The sequence below is a fragment of the Myodes glareolus genome, chromosome 2, assembly GCF_982192425.1.
Source record: "Myodes glareolus chromosome 2, mMyoGla1.1, whole genome shotgun sequence".
NCBI classification, from domain to species: Eukaryota; Metazoa; Chordata; class Mammalia; order Rodentia; family Cricetidae; genus Myodes; species Myodes glareolus.
Genome location: NC_142027.1, coordinates 116920312 through 116927461, shown reverse-complemented (window position 1 = coordinate 116927461; position 7150 = coordinate 116920312).

The following is a 7150-nucleotide window of genomic DNA, read 5'->3' as shown; positions in this document are numbered from 1 at the left end:
CTTTGCACATAGCAGTTGAGTACCAGAAAGGACAGCTGACCTCCCTTCTGGGAGACCATGTGACAGAATAGGACATGATGCAGGTCCACAGCCCAGGGACTCCTTTTCAGGGCTCAGAGAGAGGGAGGGACAAAGATCCAGGCTGACACACAGACATCGGCATCGTGGGGTTGTCCCCAGCAGTGCCTAGAGCCTCAGAGAGGACCAGTGTGGTCGAACCCAGGGCCAGAATCTGTTCCACAGTGGTGCTGTGTCCTCAAGGAATGTGGACACTGAGTCCCTTTTGTCCCTGGAGGAAAAGGAAGTAGAATCGGTGTCAGAGGCTTTGTGCTATATGGGCTAGAATCCTCCTTCCTGGCCAGACTCTCCCAGGCCTGAACCCTGTCTGGAAGAGAGATGACTGGACTCCCAGATGGACGAGAAAGCACCCTACTTGCTGCCGGGCAGAGCCCCTTATATGACCAGATCACGGCGCTCCCCCAACAATCCAACCAAGAGACCGAGTCCCATATGTAAAAGCAAAGAGCCTTTCTTCTTACACAAGGTTGCAAACTCGGACTTTCCGCGTGTCCAAGGTATTGGAGTGGTCGGAGAGCCCCAAGTTCAGTTAGAGTTGGGTTTTATAGTAGTAAAGGTGGGGGGTGAGGAATTTCTAAGGTTTAGGACCCCTGATTGGCTGCCATTTGTCTAGGCGGGTCCTGGTGAAAAGAGGTGGTGTGTGCTGGCAGGAGTCCTATCTACAGTGGTTGAAACGCTAGGAATTTCCTTTGGATGGTCCGTTCCTGGGTGGTGCCTGGGTGGTCTCAATACAGGCTGTACTCAGCAATGGAATGAAACACAATTAATAAAAACTCAGAGAGATAAATTACGGTTAGACCTGCAGGTCAGAAAAGCAAAACAGCCAGTCATTGTCTCTTACTTCTGCCTCAGTTCGAAATGGCGATCCTGCCTCCAGGAATCTTAGAATGAGACCGACTGAGAGTTGTTTTATAGTCCTCTCTAGGGCTGGGATTAAAGGCATGCACCACTGGGATTAAAGGCATGCACCTCCTGGTTTCTATGGCAACTAATGTGGCTACTGGGATTAAAGGTGCGTGTTACCACTGCCCGGTCTGTAAGGCTGACCAGTGGGGTTGTTTTACTCTCTGATCTCCAGGCAAGTTTTATTTATGAAAGCACAAATGGAATGCCTCTACACTGGAGCCTCTATGAGCACCTGTTAGTTGCTTCCAAGCACATACAGGTCTGTCCTTGGTACCAGGAAGAATCCACACACATCTCCTGGGATGCTGATGAGACATCTTCCCAGGTCCCAGAAATCACATCCCGGGGTCTTTCAGCCTCCAGGTAGAGTCAGAGCTCTGAGCTGTACACACGGACACCTGTACATGCCTGTGTGGACACACTCTCCACATGTACACTGAACGCATGCCCAGTTTCCCTAGCCACGTGACATATCGCATGTGCAGACTGCTTGCTCTCTTGGGGTAGCACCTGGGTTTTTCTTGACCATGAATTACTTGGCAGCTTTGAGTCTTCTGTCCGGGAGGGAGGTAGAGAGGGAGGGAGGAAAGGATGGAGGGAGGGAGGTAAGAAGGGAGGGAAGGAGGGAGGAACAACTGGGCTGGTGGATCCCCCTCCCGTCTTCCCTGTTAGAGGAGGTCAGGGTTCAGTGGAGAGAGGAGGCCGTAGTTGGACAGGTCACAAGCAGGGGAATATGGTAGCATGAAAGGCCTTCAGAGAGCCACACAAGGCTGCCTTGTGTAGGAAACAGCCTCTCTCCAAAGCTGGGATTTCCACATAGGAGGGTGTGGGGATAAAGGTCAGCCAGCTGCAATGTGTGACTTTGTGGGGTCACCCAGGTCTTTTTCTAGCTCCATCCGCAAATGAAAAAGAAGAGGCATGAACGGGGCTACAGTGTGGGCGGGGGTGGGGTGACCCAGCACTATTTCTAGCTCCAGCTATTGAATGAGGCCGTTTGCTGGATGAGGCATTAGACCCCTGCAGCTGGCCTCACTAAGAGCAAAAGTCACAATAGGCAGAATGGGAGGGAGGCCAAGGGCCCAGTTGTGAGAGAGAATGAGGCTGAGGCTTCAGCACTGGCCATGAGGCTCCCCCTAGGGACCCAAGGGAAGGGATTACCTTCTCGCCTTCCAGCACGCCCAGACGCTAGGCACAGCATCACGGCCTTCTTGCCAGGTGTTCACCTTTCTCATAACCACCCTCATTCCTCCCCTTACTCCCTCCCAAAATGGCAGACCACCTTCTCTGTCCTCATCCAAAGGAGCAGCCTCCCACGGCGGGGCATGAGTGCTGCCCTCTGAGTCCTAAGTGCCCAGAAGCTCCACCGGGCAGTGCCCACACTCCACAAAACATCCAGCGAGTTCACACACAACGACGATACCCACAGTGCAGGCCGTGGTTGGTGTGAACAACAAAAACCACCAGCCTGGAAAGAGCTCATCAAGAACCTGGCCCCGGGGGTGCCTCGGACGTCAGCCCCACCATCAGGGCTGGCAGTGGGATCTGTCCCAAAGGCCTGAGTCACAGCCCAGCTCTCTTTGCTCCCTTGTGTCTGCTTCCTTGTGTATAAACTGGGAGGGAGACTGACGATGGGAATCCAGGGGGTGGGGGGGGGCTCCTGGGACGAGACGAAGGACCATATGTGTAAATGCTGAGGTCAGAGGTCAGCCACCCACACTGAGCAGCAGCCCCCAACCATCACCAGGGTCCGCGTGAGCAACGGACAGTCCTCTGATTCACGGAGGAACGGAAAAGAGTATAAAAGAGTATGTGGTTGTGCTGTGGGGAAAAGTTCTTCTGTCACTCATAGGGCTCAGAACAGCGATGGGGGAATAGGCAGTTCTTGTTCTTGTACCCGTCATGAAACCTGGGGGCGGGGGTTCAGTGGACCTCAGGCGGGCTTCTCGGCCCCAATCGCTGAACCGCAGATCTTGGAACTACCAGGGACCGTTGTCCTGCCGGAGGGCTGGTGAGACAATCCAGCTGATGAAGGTTCTTGCCGTCCAGCCTGACAACCTAAGGTCAAGCCCCAGAACCCACAGAATAGAAGAAGGCCAAGGCCCGAGAGCTGTCCTCTGAACCCCACGCTCATGCTATTGTGCACCCACGTGCACAGACACACAGACACACATTCTTAACGTTTCCGTGAGGAATAGGAGGAGACGAGAGCAATCCCTACCTGCTTGGGTCTCAGAAGGGGCATTCCTACACAGACCAGCAATGAAAGGTCCCCTACACGACCCTCCTATACCCTAACCTGCCTGGTACAGGAAGCCTTCTCCAAGCTGGAGTTCAGGATGGCAGATGGAGCCAGGTCTCCTGGCTGGCCCTGTCCCCACTGAGATTGTGTCTACTTCTGCTGCCATGACAACCGGAAAGAGTATGTATCCTCGCAGTGAACTGGCATGTCCGTTGTGTGTCAGTGTAGGAACACGGCAAGCGCGAAGTCTCTCTGAAGAAAAGTGACCTTTGGGGAAATTAGACCTCAGCTAGGGCCCGGGCCAGAGCCATCTCAGAGCAATAGGGCTGAATTCACGAGTCATTAAAAAAAAATGTGTATGAGTGACTTCCAGATACCTTGGTAGGGGGGTGGGTGAGGGTCAGGCTTCTGTGGGAGAATAGGATCCATTTACACAGGTAGCCTAACAAACCAGAAGAATCCATTATCTTGTCATTGTCCCTCAGAGTGACCCCGGGCTGCTGAGTCCTAGGACGTATAAGTACCCACTCAATGTTCTTTTTCAGGCTGAGCTCAGGACTCCTAATGCAGTGGCAGATGCTGAATGGCCCACTTCAAGTCCAGGGCAGTCCCACAGTTCAGGCCCAAGATTCCTCTCTGCCCTGTATCGCCCGCTCAGCTTCTTGGGTCTATGCCCTCCACATTCCACAGCCCATCAAGGTAGGTCTTCTGAGGCAGTCTCCTCCGGGCAAGTCCAGCCGACTGTACAGCCCTACATAATGGCCCTGCCAAAAGAATAGAGGCCCTAATTGGATGGGTACCATGAGCTGGGGCAGCATAAATAAGATCAGCCGCAGGTCTCAGGGGCAGAGTACGGAACGTGTGGCTGCAGGTCAGCCTGGAGCTTCACCTGGTAAAATAGATAACAGAGCCTCTCCCCAGACACCCTTCCGTGTCCCAAGGAGCCTCAGTCTGGGTCTGTACGGGCCTTGGGCAGGAGGAAAGCTCCTCCTAGTAGCTAAGACATTCCTCCAGCTTTCTTTCATGAGAAGCCTGCAGGTGTCCTCCGGGAAAGGACAGTCAGAACACAGGATACAAGGAGCCTCCACAGGTGCCTACAGACGAAGGGAGTTAGAGTACCCTGTTTCTCTATGACTGTGATATCCCCTGGAGATATCATACTCCACCAACCCTGGGTGTCAACCCTCCCCTCCCCGGGATGTTGTCCCAGCCTTCCATCCTACCTTTGTCACCCAGGCCTCATTTTCTGAGTGACTGCTCTCTTCCAGTATGCTCGGAGGCTGAGACACGGCCACAGGCCTCTCGCTAATTAACAAGAGGCAGCAATTAGCCATTTACAGCAGAGGAAGGTCTGGTAATGGGATTTCTAAGTCTGGAGGGGAATAAAGATCTAAACACAACAATAAAGATCAGAGCGGACACAAATTTGGAGTCTGAGATGTTTTCAATTCTGGGTTCCGTTCCGGTGATTAATCAGATGGAAGCGGTTAAACTTCGTGGGAGAGACCAGAGATACCGCCCCTATCACGAAAGATCCGAGCGATGGAGTAACTCTCTCCTGAAACCACCAGGGCTGAACACAAGGATGCTGCCTCAGAGAGCACGGGATGAAGTTGGGGGAGGGCCTCTTGCTGCCTTTGACTCCGACAGTGCTGATCAGGGCCACTGCTCCTGCCCAGGGCTGGACCCCACATATGTGGTAGATTCCCAGCTCCACACTTGCTAGCCCTGGGCAGCTCCGAGCCTCAGCTTCCTTGATGAGGTTGGAATGAGGACTCCACTCTGTGAGATACAGTTAGAGCTGGCACATGAAACCTGTCACCGATGATCCCGTCAAAGTGTCCCATCTGCCTCCGTCCTGGGAATTCAGCAGGCAGAGGCTGCTTACCACCATCATGAAAGGGCCAAGCATCAATGTGTAGAGAACAGTCCCCAAAAGTTGTCACCTGCACCCCTTCCTAACCTGTATCCACCTCCCGTGCACCTGCGTCTCTGCCCCTCCCCTGCCGGTGTCCACTTCCTTCTGCTCCAGAGTCTGTGTCCCTCCCTGGTCTTCATCCCTCCCCTGCCTCTGGGTCTGGTTAAAGGGAGCTGTCCTGTCCCCCCCCCCAACCACCCTCCCTCCTCTCCCCAGTCTTGTGCAGACCCTCGCGGGAGTGGGAGGATGAGGACACCTCAGCTTAGCCAGCAGGCACGCCGGCCCCCTCTAGACTAGCAGGCTTCACACCTGTTCTACAGAGCCCAAGCCAGCGTGCTGAAAGGGATCTTCTCCCATACTTTCGAGCTGACGCTTACTATTTCTTTTTTAAAGCTGGAGACTGATTGCACCGGACACGGCCCCTCCGGTTTGCAAACACTGACATTTCACGTTCTAACTGGTGTCTTGTTCCCATGGATCCAGTGAGCCACCGACAACACGTTCCCTCCATTGTCTCTTCTCAGCCTCACCTGTCATGAAATCTACAGGGAAAGTTCACAGGCCCTGCCTCATTCTCACTGTTCACCGTGTCTAGGCTGTGCTGAGATGCTGACAGATGGGATTCCTCTGCAGAGCTGAGTTCCCCAGAGCAAGAGCTCCGCCTCTCTGGTCACTTTCTCCCCCTCCCCAACCCCAATCCATACCTGCAGAGCTAAATTCTAAATACAAAATAAATACTGTGCCTGCAGAGTTCCACGGGTTAGCTTGTTCTTCTGGATCACGTTTCCCTGCATTGTGGGCAGCTGAGTTATCAACACAGCATCAGCAGCCTCGCGTTTATCTTATTATATAAATACGCACCTTCGTTATGTGATATGTCATTTGTAACACCCCCAGAGTGCGCACCATAGGTTCACCTAGTTAACACTGAAGACAAAATATATTTCTTTAGGAAGCAGACTGCAGGCTTGTTCAAGAAAGGACATGTTATGGAAATGTTAAAAAAAAAAAAACCTGCATCTTCCCCACTCTGTGGCGGGATGCTGAAGCCCAGCATGCCACCCTGCTGATCTGTTTCACAGGTGCCTGAGCTTTGGATTAGACACCATCACACTTGGGCACCCCCTGGGGAATCGCTCGATGGCTCAGCTGGTGGAAGAGAAAGCTTACTGTCACCTCCATCTTTAATTTGCGCTCTGTAGTCTGGGGCTCTTAGCTCTCTGTAAGTACAGGAGCCATGTGGGTGCGTCCCAGCACAGTCCCACGGTCCCAAATGTATTTATTGTCCCGTGCCACACATCGCCCAGTCCTGGTGTCTGCACTCTGCTCTGTTCCCAGCTGTCCAGAGCATTGGGGACATGGAATGGAACCTTGTAGAGCCTGGGTTTTCCTTCCCTTGGCTTCTCCAACTCTCTGCAGACTCACCACCACTTCCTGTCTCCACCATCAGCCCCACTCAGTGCTCAGCCGTGACCGCTGGGTAGTCGGGCCATGAATCCACATCTAAGCCACGGGCTAAGGAACATTCAGATTGACTCCAGCATCTGTGGCTATAAATGAAACTGGAAGCATTGTTTCATGTACAGCTTTTGTCTCTTGAGCAGGGCCTGGGGTTATGACTCGTGGGTAATATTTATCCCATTGGAAACTGCTGGGCTTGCATCAAGTGAACATCACTGCACAGACTTCCTATTCCCACATCCCCATTGACATTTCCTCTTCCTCTTATTTCTTAAAAAAAAAAAATTAACAAGGTGGCTCAATGGATAAAGGTGCTGACTGCCAAGTCTGAGGACTTGGGTTCAATCCCAAGACCCATAATAGAAAGAAAGGACAGACTCTTGTGGTGTACATGCGTGTGTACACAAATACACACACAAATAAAAAATAATAAACAAATAAATATAATAGAAAATAAATGGGCCGTGTTAATGAATGTTTGTCTTGCTTACTTTCCACTGCTGTGATAAAATCATATGTCAAAAGCAACCAAAGAAAGAAAGAGGTGT